Source organism: Octopus sinensis, linkage group LG4, assembly GCF_006345805.1.
Source record: "Octopus sinensis linkage group LG4, ASM634580v1, whole genome shotgun sequence".
Taxonomy (NCBI): domain Eukaryota; kingdom Metazoa; phylum Mollusca; class Cephalopoda; order Octopoda; family Octopodidae; genus Octopus; species Octopus sinensis.
In genome coordinates this window covers 150,016,590-150,039,089 of record NC_043000.1, presented here as the reverse complement: position 1 = coordinate 150,039,089, position 22,500 = coordinate 150,016,590, and the positions used below count along the sequence as shown (strand labels likewise).

General features: G+C 36.9%; 1 protein-coding gene across 5 annotated transcripts in view; it reads right to left on the bottom strand.

Annotated features, from left to right (window-relative positions):
- The window catches only part of LOC115211112 (cAMP-regulated phosphoprotein 21), a 242,178-nt gene that overhangs the window by 186,850 nt on the left and 32,828 nt on the right, over nucleotides 1–22,500 (bottom strand). For 2 of the 5 annotated variants that reach the window (XM_029780028.2, XM_029780031.2), the window contains exon 1: nucleotides 1–823. This exon is cut by the window's left edge. The gene's annotated coding sequence lies outside the window, so the exon portion shown is untranslated. Of the gene's footprint in view, nucleotides 824–21,564; nucleotides 21,684–22,500 lie in introns of those variants that run through there. The other 3 variants (XM_029780027.2, XM_029780026.2, XM_029780030.2) reach the window with 3 other exon arrangements.

Sequence of the window (22,500 nt, the reverse complement as noted above, 5' to 3'; positions counted from 1 at the left end):
TGTAAACATTAATCTCTCAAACGACAGAGCTGCTAGAGAAAAGTGTCCATAAGTAAAATCCATAGAAAGGGCAAGAGCATTGAGGTAAAGCGGGCGCGGATAGAGCAGTGTGTGGATCTCTGCGGGCGAGAAACAGCCGAGTATTGACCGAGAAGGGCAACAATAAAAACATATGCAACCGATTCAGATTCAGATGTTGTTGTAACGACCTCGTCGCTCGCTGTTTGAGCCGATAACATTCTCAGTAAAGCAAATTTCCAACAGTTATGATTCTAGATGTCGCCATAGAAATAGAATTTCAGCAGCAGCAACAAACTTAAACTTTTTTTTTCCTCTGCTTTCCTTCTGCTTCTGCTTCTTTTCCTTTTCGTTTTCCTTTTTTCTTCTCTCTTTCCTTCTTCTGCTTCTTTTTCTTTTTAATCTTTTTCCTTCCCCCTCTCCTTCTTGCTGCTAAGTTTTTTCTTCTTCTTCTTCTTTCACTCTGATATGTAATATTCGGAAATACGTTTCCTTGCCAAACAGAAACAATGTATGAGCTGCAAGCCAGCCATCGTCATTTGACTAAAAGCGCTGTACAAGAGCGGTTTGAAAAGAAAAAAAAATATGAAAAATATGGCAAGGAAAGGAAACACGAAGCAGATTATTACTAAAGCCGTCTAATTGGTGGACGCTTCGGAGTCGTGCTCCGCATGATCTGCAGCCATCCTTCGTTATGGAAAAACCAAGAAAGAAAAGGGAAGCAACACGGATGTGTCTTTCACGCAGATCTCGCAGAAATCGATTATGGCAATCACCGACAACCAACCACCGAACCTCGACGTGGTCGTTCGATCTGCTAGAAATAGTAGTAAAATATTCCTCAAGTCACATCCTTCCGTCTTAGAAAGGGAAAATCGATTATGGCATTCACCGATAAACTAACCACGGAACCTCTACGTGGTCGTTCGATCTGCTAGAAATAGTAATGAAATATTCCTCAAATCACATCCGTCCGTCTTAAAAAGGGAAAATCGATTATGGCAATCACCGACAACTAACCACGGAACCTCGACGTGGTCGTTCGATCTGCTAGAAATAGTAATAAAATATTCCTCAAATCACATCCGTCCGTCGGGGAAAGATTTCCTTACACAGTAAATAGTGATTGATATACGAAAATATGAGGCGGGCACAATTGGATTGTCTTAGTATATCTGCTCAATCAGAGATGACCATGGAACCTCTACGTGGTCGTTCGATCTGCTAGAAATAGTAATAAAATATTCCTCAAGTCACATCCTTCCGTCTTAGAAAGGGAAAGATTTCTTTACACAGTATATAGTGATTGATATACGAAAATATGAGACGGGCACAACTGGATTGTCTTAGTATATCTGCTCAATCAGAGATGACCATGGAACCTCTACGTGGTCGTTCGATCTGCTAGAAATAGTAGTAAAATATTCCTCAAGTCACATCCTTCTCGTCTTAGAAAGGGAAAGATTTCTTTACACAGTATATAGTGATTGATATACGAAAATATGAGACAGGCACAACTGGATTGTCTTAGTATATCTGCTCAATTGGAGATGACCTGGGGTTATAAACAACAAAAACATTCCGTATTTTGCATTAATTGAATTTCTTTGCTGTTGTGTTTTTAGTAGAAAAGAGTTGCTTGTTTTTCAACGTCTGAAAACAATTTTATTTGATTGGTAAAAATAAGGATGGTTTTAGCGAAATAAATATAAACATCTCGTCCACGCATCTAGGTGCATAGCAACAACTAGCAATATTTTCCTACAAAGAATGAATAACAATTCTTCACCCTCACATACAAATATAAACGTTATGTGGTAGAAATCTTATAAAACTGACAGAAAATTACTTAAAAGGGAAGAATAATCTACAAATGAAACGAATTCCAAAATTTTAGGATCGCACATCTAACTGAGAAGTTTGCTGACATACAATATAAATTAAAAATATAATAAAATTGCAAAATTATTATAATTTATTTCTGATATATAGATTTGGAATTGTAATTACCCATTAATATTTAATTTTCATTAGGAAAGCAATTCCCACTTTTACACCAACATAAGCCAGAAAGATTATAATTCATATCACAGAAACGAGAATATTCCTCTGAGAATCGAAAATTTTAAGGTCTTTAAGGATTTCTAGGATAAAATATCATAAGAAGGAACAAAAATAATAGATCTAAAGTTCAATTAAAAATATTTCCCATATTTGTACCATTCATTAAACAAAACTCGAGGTGGTGATGAAAATATTGATGTAATGATGATGAAAATCAAATACAAAATATATTTTAAAAATTATATAGCAATTCCTTTTAACTATGAGGTCATTCTAAATGCTGTGTGCAGAAAACGAAAAATTCTATGAAATTTCATTAAAAAAAAAAAAGTGGGGGGGAAATAAAAATATTTCAGATGATATATTAATTGTAGTTAGAAATAAGCAAATTAATCGATAAGTATATGTATGAATTGGAGATAGAAAGAAGTGTCTATGTGAAAGAAGTGAGTGAGAAAGAGAGGAATATCAGGTATATGATGTGATGACGTTAACAAAGTGCGAAAGCAACAGAGTGAGTGCTTCGAGGAAAATATCATATGACATCAACATTGAATCAAATATCAAATTAGGAAACCTATTTCAGCTTCAGATAGCCCATCGTATATTTTGATTAATAAAATTATGGTATTTTGATAGATTAGAAAAAAGTTTATTTGTAATCAGACAATATAGTAATTCTCTCTCTCAGCAATTTTTATTTTTATTTTTATTTTTATTTATATATTTGTCTTTTATTTTAAAAAGCCAACTTTAGAAGGTAATAAAAATATTAATGAAAATGTTAGCATGGGAACCAAAGATTTTGATAATTTTTCTCATAAAATCTCTTCAATGTGAGAATGAGGATGAAGTCATTTTTATGAACAATGTCAGTTTCCTCACAAATTCTTTGGTTTATAGGAATGAGATTTTTATTCTTAATACAATTAAATGCAGTAGAAAAGCAAAGCGTTGAAAAAGGTTGATAAAAATAAGGTATCATTCAACCAAAAAGGAGAGCACAGATGATTGAGTCAATAGGTTACCAGAAAACCAGCAAGGGATTTAGTAGTTTATATTGTCACCACCACCATACCATGTCTAAGACATATTTCTCGACACTAAGTTCATCTGTAAGTAGGTACAGTAGTGATCTAGTTCATTACTGTAAGCAGCAGAAGCATTCTAAAACTGACAAATTTTCCATTATTTGCAATGGCCTCTAGTGTATTCCTTTCTAGAAACAGTACCATAATACCAAGTCTTCAATGGTATCATAATAAAATAATGGAGTTATGTAACAATTTACCACTACTGCCACTAGTTAGCAAAGGGTTAAAAAAAAAAAAAATCTACCTGTAATACACAACCAACACAAAATCAGAATGATTGCATCTCCAATTAATTTTAGGATGCCTAATCAAGGTGGATGAAATTAGATGGGTTTTCTTTTTGTTTTGTTATCACTTTATATTAAATTTTGGGGGGGAAATGGTTTTGTCAAATCTGGACACTGCAATAAAAATAGGGTGAAGTAACGAAAAGTGATACCATTGATGTAGTGTTGTATGTTGTTCGAAATGATAAAGAAAGAGTGAACATGAAAGAGAAGTTAAAATTATACCTCTCTGAAGAATACCTGAATATATATATATATATATATATAGTTTGTGCTTATGTAGGTTCTTTAACAAGGATTGGGGGCAGAGTGTTGTGTGTAGCTTGAGATGAAAAACCTGGTGCAATGCATTACTTCTCAGTAAAACACACACACACACACACATATATATACCCACACACATACACACACATATATACACATACATACACATACACACACACACACACACACACACACACCACACACATATATATATATATAACCAAGAAAAAAGCAACAAGAATGGATCAGTAGTTTAGTACAAACTACTGATCCATTCTTGTTGCTTTTTTCTTGGTTATAATCACCCCACATAATCTTATGGTTAATACCATAAAGAATTCTGGTGCATCTAAGTTAAGTACCATATTCATTTGAATTCATTTGAATCTTAATTGTCTTGCTGAAATTATATATATACACACACACACACACATATACATCATCATCATCATTTAAAGTCCACCTTCCATGCCGGCATGGGTTGGAAGGTTTGACTGAGGTCTGGAAAGCCAGGAGGCTGCACCAGGCTCCAATCTGATCTGGCAATGTTTCTACAGTTGGATGCCCTTCCTAACGCCAACCACTCCGAGAATATAGTGGGTGATTTTTACGTGCCACTGGCATGGGGGCCAGTCAGTGGGTACTGGCATCAGCCACATTCGGATGGTACTTTTTACATACCACCAGTACGGGAGCCAGTTGGTGGGTACTGGCATCAGTCACGTTCAGATGGTGCTTTTTACATGGCACCGGCACAGGAGTCAGTCAGGTGGACCTGGCATCAACCATGTTTAGATGAGGCTTTTTATGTGTTACCAGCACAGGAGCCAGTCAGAGAGCACTGGCCACAGCTACGATATTGGTTTTACTTGACTCAACAGGTCTTCTCAAGCATATCATATCGCCCGATGCACCAGGGATACTCTTAACTGGGCCGGACATGCATGGCTGCAATCTCACTTTAGTTGTTGGGTCTTCTCAATTACAGCATATTTCCAAAGGTCTCTGTTTTGTCAAAGAAATATGTGGGTCTCACTGAGGGGAATTTTAAAGCCAGGTTCAACAATCACACCTTGAGCTTTAGACACTGGGATAAAAGAAAAGCAAATTATCCAGTCATATATGGTCCTTAAAAGAAAAAAGGTGTCAATTACAACATCCATTGGAAGATCTTAGCCAACTGTAAGCCTTACACCAACGGCAGTGGAAAGTGCGGTCTTTGTGAAATGGAAAGATGGCTCACCTGGAAAAGCAGCTTAGACCCTACTACATGTCTAAATTCAAGAACTGAACTTTTTGGATCATGTCCACATATGGCTAAATATTTGTTACGTTTTTTTTGTCCCCCCAAGATCACAGATAGAGCCTGATTTTTATACTGTGTCCACGTATAAGCATTTTATCTTTCTCTATTTTTATATATATATATTTTTACATAATTTTATAGTTTTAGATATCTTTATTGCTTTATATATTTTTACATATTTTTTTCTGTATATTACCTTTCCCCCTGCATTTTTTTTGTGCATGTGCATATGTAGATGTGTATATGAGCATATATGTATGTATGGGTATATATACGTGTGTGTGTGTGCATGTGTGCGGGTATGTATATGTGTACATGTATATGGTTGCATATATATACATATAGGTGTGGGTGTGCATGTATGTGTTTCATGCGAGTGTGAGTAAGCATATGCATATATAGCATATGCATATTTACACGTGTATATGAATATAATTGTGCGTGTATGTGTGTGTGTGTGTGTGCGCAGATATGTATATATGTACATGTGTATGGTTGTATATATATGTGCACATATAGGCATGTGTGTGGGTATGCGTGTATGTGTTTCACATGAGTGTGAGTGAGCATATGCATATAGTCACATGTACGTGGGTGTGCATGCACACATGTGTATATATGTACATGCGTGCATACGCAAATTCTATGAGCGTTCTTTACGTTCTCCCCTTTGGGTTTTTCCCTTTATTTAACAGTCATTTACATAGTAATTTCCCTTTGTTTAATGGTCATTTTCATAGTGTTTTTGTTTGTCTTAATAACTGACGAGATGCCAGTAATGAAACAAACCCCTCCCCCAAAATTTCTAGCCTTGTGCCTATAGCAGAAAGGATTATATTGGTTCTTGAAACTATTATGCTGTACCCTGAGTAAAGTACATAATTCTGCCTACCTCCCATTTGCTTGATTGTCAAAATAGAATCCAGTCCCCCTTTACAGATCTGGCAGTTATTTCTTAATTCCTGTTATAACAAGAATGCTACTCTATGAACCCTGTCTTCACATTGTGTTTATCTTTTCCAAAAATGAGTTCATCAAGTGATTCCTTCTTATACAAGTCTAGTTACATCCAATAGCAATATCAACGCTCAGCAACTAAGCTGTTTTCTCAAGAAATCTTGCTCCAGTTCCTTTACTCTTTACTCTTTTACTCTTTTACTTGTTTCAGTCATTTGACTGCGGCCATGCTGGAGCACCGCCTTTAGTCGAGCAAATCGACCCCGAGACTTATTCTTAGTAAGCCCAGTACTTATTCTATCGGTCTCTTTTGTCGAACCGCTAAGTGACGGGGGATGTAAACATACTAGCATCGGTTGTCAAGCAATGCTAGGGGGACAAACACACACACACATACATATATATACATATACACGACAGGCTTCGTTCAGTTTCCGTCTACCAAATCCACTCACAAGGCTTTGGTCGGCCCAGGGCTATAGCAGAAGACACTTGCCCAAGATGCCACGCAGTGGGACTAAACCCGGAACCATGTGGTTGGTTAGCAAGCTACTTACCACACAGCCACTCCTGCGCCTATCCATGAATGTTGCTGAAGCTCTACTTCGCATAATATAATTTTATTCACATCTTAGATTAAATCAACTTTGGTATTTGTCTGATACTTTACTCTATTGACCACTGAAGGATCACAGGTGAAGGTGATATTAGCAGCGAGCTGGTAGGCGGCGAGCTGGTAGGCGGCGAGCTGGTAGAAATGTTAGCGAGCCGGGCGAAATGCTTAGCGGTATTTCGTCTGTCGTTACGTTCTGAGTTCAAATTCCGCCGAGGTCAACTTTGCCTTTCATCCTTTCGGGGTCGATAAATTAAGTACCAGTTACGCACTGGGGTCGATGTAATCGACTTAATACCTATGTCTGTCCTTGTTTGTCCCCTCTGTGTTTAGCCCCTTGTGGGTAATAAAGAAATAGGTATTTCGTCTGTCGTTACGTTCTGAGTTCAAATTCCGCCGAGGTCAACTTTGCCTTTCATCCTTTCGGGGTCGATAAATTAAGTACCAGTTACGCACTGGGGTCGATGTAATCGACTTAATACCTATGTCTGTCCTTGTTTGTCCCCTCTGTGTTTAGCCCCTTGTGGGTAATAAAGAAATAGGTATTTCGTCTCTCGTTACGTTCTGAGTTCAAATTCCACCGAGGTCAACTTTGCCTTTCATCCTTTCGGGGTCGATAAATTAAGTACCAGTTACGCACTGGGGTCGATGTAATCGACTTAATACCTATGTCTGTCCTTGTTTGTCCCCTCTGTGTTTAGCCCCTTGTGGGTAATAAAGAAATAGATATTAGCAGCTTTCAAACTCAGAATGTAAAGATTCATAACTAAATATTGTAAGCATTCTGGTGCCTTAATCATCCTACTTATGTTTCTGAGCTGATGACGAAAAGGAAAACACTGTTTAGGCAACCTTTTGACCCTTCACTTGTCCTGTGTATCACATGTGATACACAGGGATATTTTTCTCTGGTGTTCATGCATCACATATGATACACATTCCTAATTTTTTTTTAACCACCAGAATAACCTGGGTCTTATGAAAGGAAAATTTTATATTACTCAGGACATATGAAACAAGAGCTAAAAGTGTGAAAACAAGCATGGACATTTAGGACAAACCTATGAAAAATGCTTTGGACTGGCGAAGGGTTAAGGCTCTCTCAGTCAAAGCATGAGCAATGGTGTCCTAATGAGTACTGTATAATTACCTGAAATGCTGTTGAACTACTTCATTGCTCTAAATACATAGAAGCATGAATATTGATCCAAAAGTCATGTAGGTTGTAGGTTTTTTTTTTCAGCTACAAACTATTACTTTGTCATTTGCCAACTAGCATTGAGTTTGTTGGGGTAAAATAATGAAAGGTTATCTTTGATTTAAATTGTAAAGAATGACCAAAATGTTATGTATTTGTGTTATATATATAAATATATATATATTTTTGATTCAACTGACTCTTGTGAACATGTATGTCTGTGTGTTGGTGAATGTGTGAAGGCACTCGATTATCATAGACATGGCCCGAATGGTTAAGAAATTCACTTTGCAACCATATAGTTTCAGGTTCAGTCCCACTGTGCAACACCTTGGGCAAGTATTTTCTAAAACAACCACTGGCTCAACAATGCTTTGCGAGTGAATTTGCTGGCACAGATTGGGTGAAATTCATCAAGACAAACTTTCTATGGCTGGATGTTCCTATTGTCATGAAGCTTCACTTGTTTCCAAGCAAGGTAATATTTCCCCATGACATAAAAAAGGTAAAGGGGAAAAGACCCCCTTCAGTCACAATTGATCTTGAGATTGCACCTAGAAAGTTCCTCTTCGAGGCAGAAGTTTGGACAAGGTTGTTTGTGGAAGACCAGTAGTTGCCCATACATACCAGTCTCCCCTCTCCACGCCACCGATGTTGTCCAAGGGAAAGTCAAAAGTTGATACAGCTTGGCACCAGTGATGTTGCAACTCATTTCTACAGCTGTATGGAGCAACATGTCTCAAGGATACAACACAGTCTGATCCAGGAATCAAACTCACAACCTCATGATTGTAAGCCAATGATTGAACCACTGAGCCATGTTCCCTGGCATATGTATATACAGAGAGTGAGAGAAAGGTATAGACATAGTGTAAATATCATCATTCTCATAATTATAAATCCATGTTTTTATACTTTCATATATTGAATGGGTTTTTCTAGCATAGTGTATTGCCATTTTTTAGTGGTCCCTTGTCATCTCCTTTATGAGGCTGGACATCCAAAGATCTACCTTGACCTTTTCTTCCCTGACCTTTCTCTTCCACAGGTTCCTTTCATTTAGGTTGTTAAGCACCTCTTTACCCAACTGTCATCTTTCATACTCCTTAAATGTCTGAACCAGTGAAGTATTCCTTCTTATACATTAAAGTCAATTCCTCTTAGAATTATTTTCTCTCTTAACTTAGTGTTCAATGGTTCATGCATACATATATATATATATACGTAAAAGCACCATCTGTTCGTGGCCGTTTGCCAGCTCTGTCTGGCCACCGTGTTGGTGGCACGTAAAAGCACTATCCGTTCATGTCCGTTGCCAGCCTCGCCTGGCCCCTGTGCCGGTGACACGTAAAAGCACCATCCGTTTCGTGGCCGTTTGCCAGCTCTGTCTGGCCCCCGTGTTGGTGGCACGTAAAAGCATCATCCGTTCGTGTCCGTTGCCAGCCTCGCCTGGCCCCCGTGCCGGTGACATGTAAAAGCACCATCCGTTCGTGGCCGTTTGCCAGCTCTGTCTGGCACCTGTGCGGGTGGCACGTAAAAAGCACCCACTACACTCAAGGAGTGGTTGGCATTAGGAAGGGCATCCAGCCGTAGAAACACTGCCAGATCTGACTGGGCCTGATGAAGCCTTCCAGCTTCACAGACCCCAGTTGAACCGTCCAACCCATGCTAGCATGGAAAATATACGCTAAATGATGATGATGATGATGATGATATATATATATATATATATACACACATACATACAGGGCGTGTTGAATAAACTGTCATCCTAAATTATGCAAAAATTATAATAACACTGACAACTCATTTTAACAGATATATTTACCAAAATTACATAAAAATATCTTGAAATACTAAAGAGAAAATTTATTCAATAAAACTGCTATTGGCTTCAACCACGGCCACCAAATGATTTTGGAATCTGCGGCAACTCTTCTGGTCTCCTTGTTTAAGTTGGTGAATGCTGCCTTCAGTTCATCTTTGATGTTACAAAGAGTTTTGTTAGTCCCTCACTCAACTGTGCCCCACACATAATAATCAAGGGGGTTGCGGTATGGGTAGTTAGGTGGCCAGATCTTAGGGGTGATGTGGTCGCAGAAATTGTCTGACTGTCACGGCTGGGTTCTCCTGCTTGCAGAGCTTTGTTACTAGACATATGGTCTTCCAGCAGCCACCCTCTTGACCCAGGGCAGCACTACCTCCTTCAGGCACTTGAGTAGGCCTCTATATTGAGTCCAAGGCCATGTGGGAAGATGAATGGAGGCATAATGTCCCCATCACAAGTGATCACTCTAAACACCATGATGTTGACTGGATGTTTGATTTTTATCACTCTCAGTACATGTCCTCAGATTGCACTGTCCTCAAGTTGACACCCAAACACTCTGAAATGTTCGTATTGGAGTTTCCAGTGCGAATGCCAAGCAGTACAGCATGTCATTTCGAAATTCCTGGCAGAGTGAATTGCATTATGATGGTGTTTTTTTTCACAGATGGTGCCCAACTGACCCTACTACACTGTGTAGTTGACAAAATCAAAAAAAGAAATGCACATCCACAAAATTAAAAATATAAAAATATAAAATGGCAACAATTTACCCATCGCACCCTGTAAATATATTGGCCTTCGTGCCGGTGGCACGTAAAAAGCACCATCCGATCGTGGCTGTTTGCCAGCCTCGTCTGGCACCTGTGCAGGTGGCACGTAAAAAGCACCCACTACACTCTCGGAGTGGTTGGCGTTAGGAAGGGCATCCAGCTGTAGAAACACTGTCAGATCAGACTGGGCCTGGCGCAGCCTCCTGGCTTCCCAGACTCCTGTTGAACTGTCCAACCCATGCTAGCATGGAAAGCGGACGTTAAACGATGATGATGATGATGATGATGATATATATATATTATATATATATATATATATATAATTCAAATTTAAAGAAAACAAAAGATGAAGATAGATGAAGGAACAAGAAAGTGTATTAGTTTGATGCTTGGGAAGAATGGAAAAGTCTTTGACATTTTGAGCCTATTCTCTTTGATAGAGAGGAAAAAAGAGAGAGAGAATGTGTGTGTGTGTGTGTGTGTGTGTGTTTGTGTCTGTGTTGGTTTGTTTATGTCCTTGTAACTAGTGGTTTGGCAAAAAAGACTGATAGAATAAATATCAGACTTAAAAAGAAAACCTGTAAGTACAGGGTCGATTTGTTCTACTAAACCCTTCAACTAAGCTCCAGTATGACCACAATCCAATGACTTAAAACAGGTAAAAGATGAAAGGTAATTTCTTCCTTTAATGTCTCAATTGTCACTGAAATGAATTAGCAAATGCATAGAACTAAAAGGAAAAAAAAAGAAAAGCCATCGTTATAATATAAATCTAATCTTGTAATTAAATAATCAATATTTGTTCAAACATTAGTTGCTTCTTATGAGAAAAAGATATCAAAGACATATAAAGGAAAATGTTGTTTCATATTTTTAAACAAAGAGCAAGATTGTTTAGTAACATTTGCATTTCATTCCTTTAAAACTTGATGCTGGGAAAATTGAGTGAAATAAGCTGAAATTGAATGTGCTTTCTTTATTTCCAGAAAACAAAAACAACCACCAACAAAGGTTAGGGAAGTATAAAGTTATAAAATTAATGTCTTAAGCGCAAGATGCAAAACTTTGAAACCGTTGTACTTGTATTGTTGCCAACATCTTTAATCATAATACCCCCTCCTTCCATATATCACTCAGTCAATATTGGCTGTCAGTAACAGAACATACACAAGTTTAAAAAATTTTGTATTGATCTATATGAATATTAAGTACTTGATTCCTTCTTGGTTGATTGATCTCTTCCAATCTATTTCCAGGAACTGCTTCAGTTTTCACACATATTTAATAAAATGTGATACTCTTAGAAAACAACGTAGGAAACACTATATCCTCAAAATATGGAATGCTCCATCACCAGATAAAATGTTTCTTTTTCAAGGACTAATTCTAAAATAATATACACTCTTAGCTTTTTATGCAACTGTACAATACTTTGGCACAACATTTTGTTTCACTAACAGCAGGAGTGGCTGTGTGGTAAGTAGCTTGCCTACCAACCACATGGTTCCGGGTTCAGTCCTACTGCGTGACACCTTGGGCAAGTGTCTTCTATTATAGCCTCGGGCTGACCAAAGCCTTGTGAGTGGATTTGGTAGACAGAAACTGAAAGAAGCCCGTCGTATATATGTATGTATATATATATGTATGCATGTATGTTTGTGTGTCTGTGTCTGTCCCCCTAGCATTGCTTGACAACCGATGCTGGTGTGTTTATGTCCCCGTCACTTAGCGGTTCGGCAAAAAGAGACCGATAGAATAAGTACTGGGCTTACAAAGAATATGTCCCCGGGGTCGAGTTGCTCGACTAAAGGCGGTGCTCCAGCATGGCCGCAGTCAAATGACTGAAACAAGTAAAATAGTAAAAAAGAGTAAAAGAGAGCTGTGCAATGTAAATGTATCAGCATCATCTTTAATGCCAACTTTAGGAGTAAGGACTATAGTTAATGATACATCCACAAAATTATTATTGTATCTTATTTTGGTAATCCTAAAAGGATGAAAATCACAGTTAGTTTCAGCAGAATCTGAGCTGAAAACTTAGAGGGTGAACTAAATACTTTTGTGGATTCAGAACAATGCTCTAATGACAAAATTATTGATGCTCAACGATGCACAAGAGTTTGATATGGTGGTAGATTCATACCATGTAATTCCCCTATAAATCAAACAATAGATTTTCAATGAAACAATTCATTCTAAAATCACAGTATGCTTCTAATATGATCTTGTCTAATCTTTATATCTTTATATATAAAAGTCAAGTTGTGTGTCTGTCTCCTACGATTTAGATTCCTAACTACTCCCACATTTTGCGGTGCAGTTTAACCAAAACCGGGTATCTTATAGTCGTGATTCATATCGAGCCCTTCTGGGTATTAGCGCGCGTCTACGATGAGTCTACGATTTAAAAAAAAATTTACCATAATTTTTTTTCCGTTTTAATGCATTTTTTTGCTATTATATAAGGGAAGTAACTCTCTAAAAATGTCTACGATGAGTCAACGATTTAAAAAAAAATTTACCATAATTTTTTTTCTATTTTTAATGCATTTTTTTGCTATTTTTTGGCTATAACTCTCTAAAAATGCTTATATAGTTATTTCCCTTACAAACCCGAGCAGCGCCGGGCGATACTGCTAGTTAAAATTATATTTTAACTGTTTGTTTTATTATTCTACAACATCTATTCAAATGTATTACAAATTAATGCTTTTTTTTTAGTGAATATTCATAAGTAACATTATTTAATAAACTTTAGTGAATATTCATAAGTAACATTATTTAATAAACTTTCACATGCTATTAACCCTTTTGTTACCATATTTCTGTTGAGGTGCTCTGTGTTTCTTTCAATTACTTTAAATATAACAAAGAACTTAGTAAAATAACTTAGTTGTCATTCAGCTAGTGTTAGGAACATAAATTCTGACTAAGGTTTGGTGGAAGATTTTAATTCAAAACTTATGAAAACAAGACATTTATAATCAGAGCCAGAGCCGGTTTCAGCCAGGTTGGTATCAAAAGGGTTAAGGTGGTAAAAGAATTGTTCAAGACTGGAGATGATAAAGTGATAGTAAACTGAAAGGGAAGGATTAAATAAATGGACATTTTATATTAAAATTGATGGGGTCAATGTAGGCAAGAAGAAACCAGAATAAAGCAGTATGAAGTGATATTTATTGCAGCAATTCAAGACAGAATAATTTATAAACGAATAGATATATAATAAAGCAACAATTAAGCATGGTCAGCATGGTCAAGATATATTGGGTGATTTTTTTCCCAAATTTGAAATTAGCAAAATAACCAAAGATTTAACATTTTATTCATTAAATAAATTTCAATTTAAATTATATGCTTTTATGGTATGACCATGAATGAAATCACATTTATCAATATTATAATGATGCAGGGAAAATAAGTTGCTTCAAGGCCAAAATCCTGTACATAAACAAACACAAGTAACCTAGATCTCTATATAAACAATACAAAACACTATACAAAATACTAGGGTTCAAATCTAAATTCTACTTACATGTCTTTTGAAAAAGCAACAAAAGAGCAGGTGCCAGCTTGTCTAAATAGATATGGTCACTTAAAGACCAACAAAATGCCAATTGAAGCAGAGTATCATAGATGCTGTAAAAGCATCTACCATACTACTTTTACAAAAACAGAACGAACATTGCAGCTTATGTACTGCAGAGAAGTTGGCTATATCCTGAATCCAACTTGAACTAAAAATCTGAATTAATCTTTTTTGCATGTGTTGGCCAAAGTACAACTCAATAACTTAATAATAGCCATCAAACAACACCGTCTGTCTGGCCTGGTACCTAAAACCAACTAACATTGACAACATCCAGTACCCATATATTTAGAACCCCCCCTACAATGCTCTCTTCCCATGTTGTATATTCAATATCACATGTTTCGATGCCAATAGCCAGCATCTTATAGCATCGATCCCATTCTATACCTATTTCTTTATTACCCACAATAGGGGACAAACAAGGACAGACATAGGTATTAAGTCGATTACATCGATCCCAGTGCGTAACTGGTACTTTATTTATCGACCCCGAAAGGATGAAAGGCAAAGTCGACCTCGGCAGAATTTGAACTCACAACGTAACACAGACGAAATACCGCTAAGCATTTCGTCCAGTGTGCTAACGTTTCTGCCACTCGCCTTATATATATATATATATATATATATATATATATATATACCAGTTATCATATTATACTCAGAACACCACACATATTCCATATTTAACATCATAAGCCCAAATATCATACCCTGAATATACTTGTCCTCAATGCTTGTGTATCTATATATTTTCAAACACATACCTTCCTATAAATCAATATACTTTATTTGTTATTTGTGAGGGACTTCTATTTTACAATAATTACTACACTAACTTTTATTCTTTTACTAATTCCAGCTTAATGGCTGCGACTGTGCTGGAACAACTGCCTGTCTATCTGCTTGCCCACCTGCCTTTCTACCTGTGACCAACCCTCACTGGTTTCCAAGCAAGGTAATATTTCCCATGAAAGGGCATCCAGCCATAGAGATTCTACCTCAATAAGCTCTGCCTGACCTATGAAGGCATGAATAGATGTTAAAATGATGATCATGATGATGATGATCATGATGAGGATGATGAGGATGATGATGATGGTGATGGTGATGATGATGATATACAGAAGTAAATGCAGTAAACATTTGATATTAATATGCTTACCCCATATCTTCTGTTGGTTAGCAATAAACACTGAAGATATGAGGTTAACTCCAAAACATATGGTAGACATAAAGACATGAATATCAGATACATTTCCTGTGCACATTTCTCACTATGTAATGTGGCTTGAAATTTGCCTTTGCTCAGAGGCAATGATTGGATCCTTATTGTAAGAGAATATAGGAATTTAATGTAGGACTGATAACTGAGCCCAAAATTCACTGGTAACATGTTGTGCACAACAGCATATCATGTACGCATGTGTGTGTGTGTATGTGTGTGAGAGCATATAGCCTAGTGGTTAGGTTATTGTTGTTGTGTGTGTTTGTGTGTTGTGTGTGTGTGTGTGTGTGTACGTGACTATGTTTGTCTCCCTGTCTTGACGTTGTGTGATAGTTGTAAGCTTCACCATCATACAAGCAGTGACCTTTTTTTCCAGTCTTTTGTGAAAATATGTTCAGCCATAGGCGAGAGTTGGCAACAGGAATAGCATCCAGTTGTAGAAAATCTGTGTCAATGAATTTCATGTGACCCATGCAAGCATGGAAAAGTGATGACGATGACAGTTATGACAATATATGTGTTTTGGCGTTAGGAAGGGCATCCAACTGTAGAAACACTGCCAGATCAGACTGGGCCTGGCACAGCCTCTTGGCTTCCCAGACCCCAGTTGAACCGTCCAACCCATGCTAGCATGGAAAACGGACGTTAAACGATGATGATGATGATGATGATATGCATATGTAAATGTGTGTGTCTGTGTGTGTTTACATGTGTAAAAGTAGAAAAAAACCACATAACAAAACAGCAGCACATTAGTTTACTTTGACCAGTAAGTTTTTGTTTTCATTCTCAAAATTGATATTGTGTAGAAAAGCAGAGTATTTGAAAAAGAATCAGTTCAATTTTATTCAAAGAGCTTCATCAACAATGCAAATATCTAGAAGACTATATTGATCTTTTCAATAGACACAAACAACAGGTAGAGAGCAGAGGAGCAATAAAATTACAAGAAATTCACGCTGTTTTCTACAGGTAATGATAATCTTTTCTAACTCTAGGCACAAGGCCCGAAATTTGGGGGGAGGGGGCCAGTCGATTAGATCGATCCAGTTTGCAACTGGTGCTTGATTTACTGACCCCAAAAGGATGAAAAGCAAAGTTGACGTCTGCGGAATTTGAACTCAGAACATAAAGACAGACGAAATACTGCTAAGCATTTCACCTGGCATGCTAATGTTTCTGCCAGCTTACCACCTTGAAGACAATACTAATATTCTTTTCTACTCAAGGCACAAGGCCCAAAATTTTGGGGGAGGGGGCCAGTCAATTACATTGACCCTAGTATGCAACTGGTACTTAATTTATTGACCCTGAAAGGATGAAAGGCAAAGTCAACCTCAGCAGAATTTGAACTCAGAATGTAAAGACAGATGAAATACTGCTAAACGTTTCGCCTGGTGTGCTAACGTTTCTGTCAGCTTGTTGCCTTTCACAGGCAGTGATAATGTGAATGAAATATAACGGTTTCATCAATGAACCAAAACCATACCTCTTGGTTGATACTCCACTTGATTACGGAATGATATATTTGAAGCATCACATAAAATATTGCTATTAGCCCTCAGAATGAAAGACAAAAGAGAAAATGAACATTTTATAAAGAAATACTTAAATGTAAATGTAGTAATAAAGTATTTTCATTCTTGGTAATTCTATGTATCCCCTTTAACCCTTTCGTTACCAACCCGGCTGAAACCGGCTGTGGCTCTGTAGTACAAATGTCTTGTTTTCATGAGTTTTGAATTAAAATCTTCCATCAAACCTTAGTCACAATTTATGTTTCTAACACTAGCTTAATGATAACTAAGTTCTTTTACTAAATTCTTTGTTATGTATAAAATTAATTGAATGAAACACAGAACGTCTCAAAATAAATACGGTAATGAAAGGGTTAATTGTTAAATTATAATTTTGTTAATGAAATGAATGATGTAAGATATAGTTTTAGTCCTTATAATTGTAGGAAATTAAACGAAAAATATTTTTATACAATAAATAATTTTTTGAAAAGATTTCATTTCACAATTTTTCGATGAATTTTGAGCAAATAGTCAGGATCACATAAAAATGGAAGCCATTTGGTTAATAGGTAAAACCTTCATCAACCAACTCAACACAATCACAGACTAACAGCTGTACTCTTTCTTTCCTCTATTAATTCTATCACTACTTTATTAGTATCTGCTTCACTTCACTCATGCTCACCCCAAACACCCATCTTTCTTCTTGTTACTATCCCTACAACGTGACTTCACCCTCAATCCCACCGTGAAAACAACTCCTTCTTCCTCAAATTCGCAGTTCTCCAGAATTCCTTTCTAGCCTTTATGTTCTCAGAAGACATTGATCTACAGATCATTCTCATCATTACGAGGGAGGCATGCAAAGCACATGGGTACAGTTCCTCATCCTCAGAATAATTTTTCACAATTCACAAAAGACAAAAATATGCTAAATTATTTCATGCTTTGACATCGCAATCAATCAATCTTAATAATCATCTGGAATATAAGCCATAATTCTCAGCTGTCTAAAATATATTATTGTTGTTGTTATTTTATTGCCAACATGATCATTATATTAATGATGGTAATGATAATGATATTGATGATGATGTCAATAGGGGCAAAGATAACAGTGGAAATAGTTGTATAAGTAATAGTGATGATGATGATGATAACTTTATTGACCCTGAAAGGATGAAAGGCAAAGTCAACCTCAGCAGAATTTGAACTCAGAATGTAAAGACAGATGAAATATTGCTAAGCATTTCGCCCGGTGTGCTAATGTTTCTGCCAGCTTGTTGCCTTTCACAGGCAGTGATAATGTGAATGAAATATAATTTTTAAAAGTATTGCCTTTTTTGTGCCTAGTTGATCATAAATTGGTAATAAATTACAGCAAATTTCTTGAAAAAAAAATGCTAAAAAACTAAGGATTTTAGTTTCTTCACAATCTGCACCTGATTAGTAGATGAAGTTTTTGCTGCTAGGGACAAAAGATGTCAAGAAGATTCTCTCTCTCTCTCTTTCTCCACACACACACACACATGCAACATTTACAATACATAGTCAAATACAGTGACAAATATAGTCAGAGGCACTCTGGACCTGTCAGATGGAAACAGGCAAATATTAAACTCAGATAAAAGAAGGATAAGAATAAGCATGGAAGAGGCTGTACTAGTTCCTGTGGCATATATGTTGGAAGAATGTAGAGAGTGATACAACACTTTTTGTTATAAGCATTTATTTCTATAAAATTTGTCAAATTCAAAATAGTTCTTCTGATTTTTCTCAATTTTATACACAACAACCATATGAAATATTTATAAAAATTGATAAAATTTCTAAAAATTACAAGGACGGTGATGATGACAGAAACAAAAAAACGAAGTACCAGACTGGATATTTTCCAAAGTACACATTTCAGCCTGGTAGATTAGGAAATCAAATTTAGCTGAGATCATCTTTGCTTTTCATTCTCCTCCAGTCACTAGTGCAAGTACCAGAAAAATACTGCAATCAATTCAATTAAATATAGCCTACCACGACAAGAATTTGTCTTGAACTTCACAGAACAACAGGTATAAGAACTGTTTCAAATTTTGGCACAAGACCATCAATTCTAGGGGAGGGGGTTAGTTGATTACATCCTTGATATATATTTGATAAATATTAAGGTAATAATGATAATAATAATAATAATAATAATAATAATAATAATAATAATGATAATAATAATAATAATAATAATAATAATAATAATAATAATTACAGAGATGTACTTGCATAGCAAGTGACCTGATCTGAGATTGTGTGCAGGAACGAAAACAATTGCAGCATGGAAGGTGTTTATAAGCCATTTAAGAAACACACAAAAACCGTTAGATTCACTTCAACATTTAAATTTTATTTGCCAAAATATTTTTGTCACGACCTGTTCACTGACAAAATTCCATGCTGCAGCATGGAATTTTGTCAGTGAACAGGTCGTGACAAAAATATTTTGGCAATAAAATTAAATGTTGAAGTGAATCTAACGGTTTTGTGTGTTTCTTAAATGGCTTATAAACACCTTCCGCAATAACAATAATAATAATGATAATCCTTTCCACTAAAGGTACAAGGCCTGAAATTTTGGGGGAGGAGACTAGTCGATTTCATCGACTCCAATGTTTCATTGGTACTTAATTTATTGACCCCGAAAGGATGAAAGGCAAAGTTGACCTTGGTGGAATTTGAACTCAAAACATAGTGGCAGACAAAAATACTGCTAAGCATTTCACCCAACATGCTAATGATTCTACCAGCTCACCGCCTTTAATAATAATAATAATAATAATAATAGCCCTGATGCAGTACCAGGCAGTGGCTCTCATGGTTTCTGATCTTAACTGATTGGAAGTGTCATCATGTACATTGTTTTGTCTTGGTATAAAAGATGGGCTACAGCAAATATTCTGCTCAATACCACAGATTTGCTTGTCAGTTGTTTGACCTTAACCAGTTGAGCATGTCCCTTGGTGGCTGACGATATGTGCATCTCTGATCACGAGCAGAAGTAGTGGGGGAGCATCATAGCCATGTGTTGAGAGGGATTCTTTGGGGTTTGAATAATTCACCTTTGAAAACATGGGTGGTTCGTTCAACATCCTTAAACAACCCTTATTCAGGGACCTTTTGAGCAGGATGGGCTACTCGACCAGAAGAAAATTCTAACTGGGCCCCACCTGCAAGGTCATGTGCTGTTTATCTTGATATGAGATCACTATGTCGCGCACATATGGTAGTGATGCATGTGCCTGGTGTACCCTTATCAGACGGGTAGTCATGATGGGAATACTGGGCTTCGTATATTTTACCCCAGTGTCACTTCGATGGCATGCACTGCTCTCTCACTCAATAATAATAATAATAATAATAATAATAATAATAATAATAATATAATAATCCTTTCTATTATAGGCACAAAGCCTGACATTTAGGAGGAGAAGGCTAGTTGATTATATCAATCCTAGCACACAAATGGTACTTATTTCAGCAATCCTGAAAAGCAAAGCTGACATCAGTAGGATTTGAACTCAGAATATGAAGTCTGATGTTAATAATTCAGCCAGAACACTGCCTTAACAACAGCTATAATAATCCTTCCTACTATAGGCACAAGGCCTGAAATTTTGGGGGAGGGAGCTAGTTGATTATATTGACCCCAGTACATGAATGGTACTTGTTTCATCGACTCTCAAGAGGATGAGAGATAAAGTTGACCATAGCAGAATTTGAACTCAGAATGTAAGGATGGCTGAAATGCTGGTAAATATTTTGTCTGGCATGCTAACAATTCTGCCAGCTCACCACCTTAAGAACAACAGGTTTCAAATTTTGGCACAATGCCATTCAATTGTGAGGAGAGGTTAAGTCAGTGACATTGACCCCAGGCCTCAACTGGTACTTGCTTTATTTACTTCAAAAAGATGAAAGGCAAAGTCAATCTCAGTGGAATTTGAACTCAGAACTTACAGCTAGACAAAATGCTGGCATGTTAACAATTCTGGCAGCTCGCCACCTTAAGAAAAACAGCTATAATAATCCTTTCTACTATAGGCACAAGGTCTGAAATTTTGGACTACTCTGCTCTCTTTTACTTGTTTCAGTCATTTGACTGAGGCCATGCTGGAGCACCGCCTTTTTTAATCGAGCAACTCGACCCCGGGACTTATTCTTTTGTAAGCCCAGTACTTATTCTATCGGTCTCTTTTGCCGAACGCTAAGTGACGGGACTAAACACACCAGCATCGGTTGTCAAGCAATGCTAGGGGGACAAACACAGACACACAAACACACACATATATAAATATACATATATACGACAGGCTTCTTTCAGTTTCCGTCCACCAAATCCACTCACAAGGCATTGGTCGGCCCGGGGCTATAGCAGAAGACACTTGCCCAAGATGCCACGCAGTGGGACTGAACCTGGAACCATGTGGTTGGTTAGCAAGCTACTTACCACACAGCCACTCCTGCGCCTATATAACATCAATCCCAATGCTTCACTGGTACTTAATTTATTGACTCCGAAAGGACGAAAAGCAAAGTCAACCTCAGAGGAATTTGAACTCAGAATTTACAGAAGGATGAAATGCCGTTCAGCATTTTGCATGGCATGCTAACTATTCCGCCAGCTCACTACCTTAAGAAAAAAAGCAATGATAATGAAAAAATAACAAATAAAGTAAACTGCCAGAAGCAAATGGCTTAGGATTCCAAAGAAACAGTTTTTTTTTTCTCAGAAGAAAATTAAAAATTTAGTTGTGAAAATGCAGAAACGTAACAAATTTACCTTAGATTAAGCTGACAAAGATTCACTGTTGTAAGATGGGATAACATTTCTTCAAGGTGAATGAACAGAATATGTGACACTCCATGATGCTGTCTTTCTGGATAAGTGGTCAACAATAACTAGGGATAAAAGAGACCACATCAATATTAATGTTATATTTTTAACAATTAGCATATGAAGTTTTCGAAACATTGTAAGTTAAATACAACATAACAGAAAATGTTTTTAAAAATTAGTTTTGATATAAAAAAGTTAAAAGTAATATAAATGGCGGTGCCCCAGCATGGCCACAGCTCGTGAGCTGAAACTAGATAAAATAAAAATAAAAAATTAAATAAATAAAAAAACAAAATAAAGACAAGCCCCATGGTGTAGTATGGATTTTTGGCTGCCTGCTTCTTTAAATGTAACATACCTTTGCTTGCAGCAAACACTTGCATATGAACTGGTCACCCTTTATGGTCTGCATGCCTTACACCCACTTCACCCTGTGCTACATCTTGGACATGTCAAACACCTTGTTTCAACTGTCCTTTGGTTCTGTACTCAAAATCTATTAAAGTACGCTACCATTCAAACTCTCGAAGAATAAATAAGTAAATGCCAGTAATTGTCAGGCATAGCTGTGTGGTACAAAGTTCATTCCTCAACCACATGGTTCCAGGATCATTCCCACCATGAAGCACCTTGGGCAAGTGTCTTTTACTAAAGCCTTGGGCTGACCAAAACCTTGTGAATGGATTTGGTAGACAGAAATTGAAAGAAGCCTGTTGTATATGTGTGTGTGTATGTGTCCGTGTCCGTGTCCACCACTCCACCTTGACAGCAAGTGCCGGTGTCTTTACACCCACATAACTTAGTGGTTTGGCATAAAAGACCGATGGTATAAGTACCAGGCTTTAAAAAATAGTCCTGGGGTCAATTCATTCAACTAAA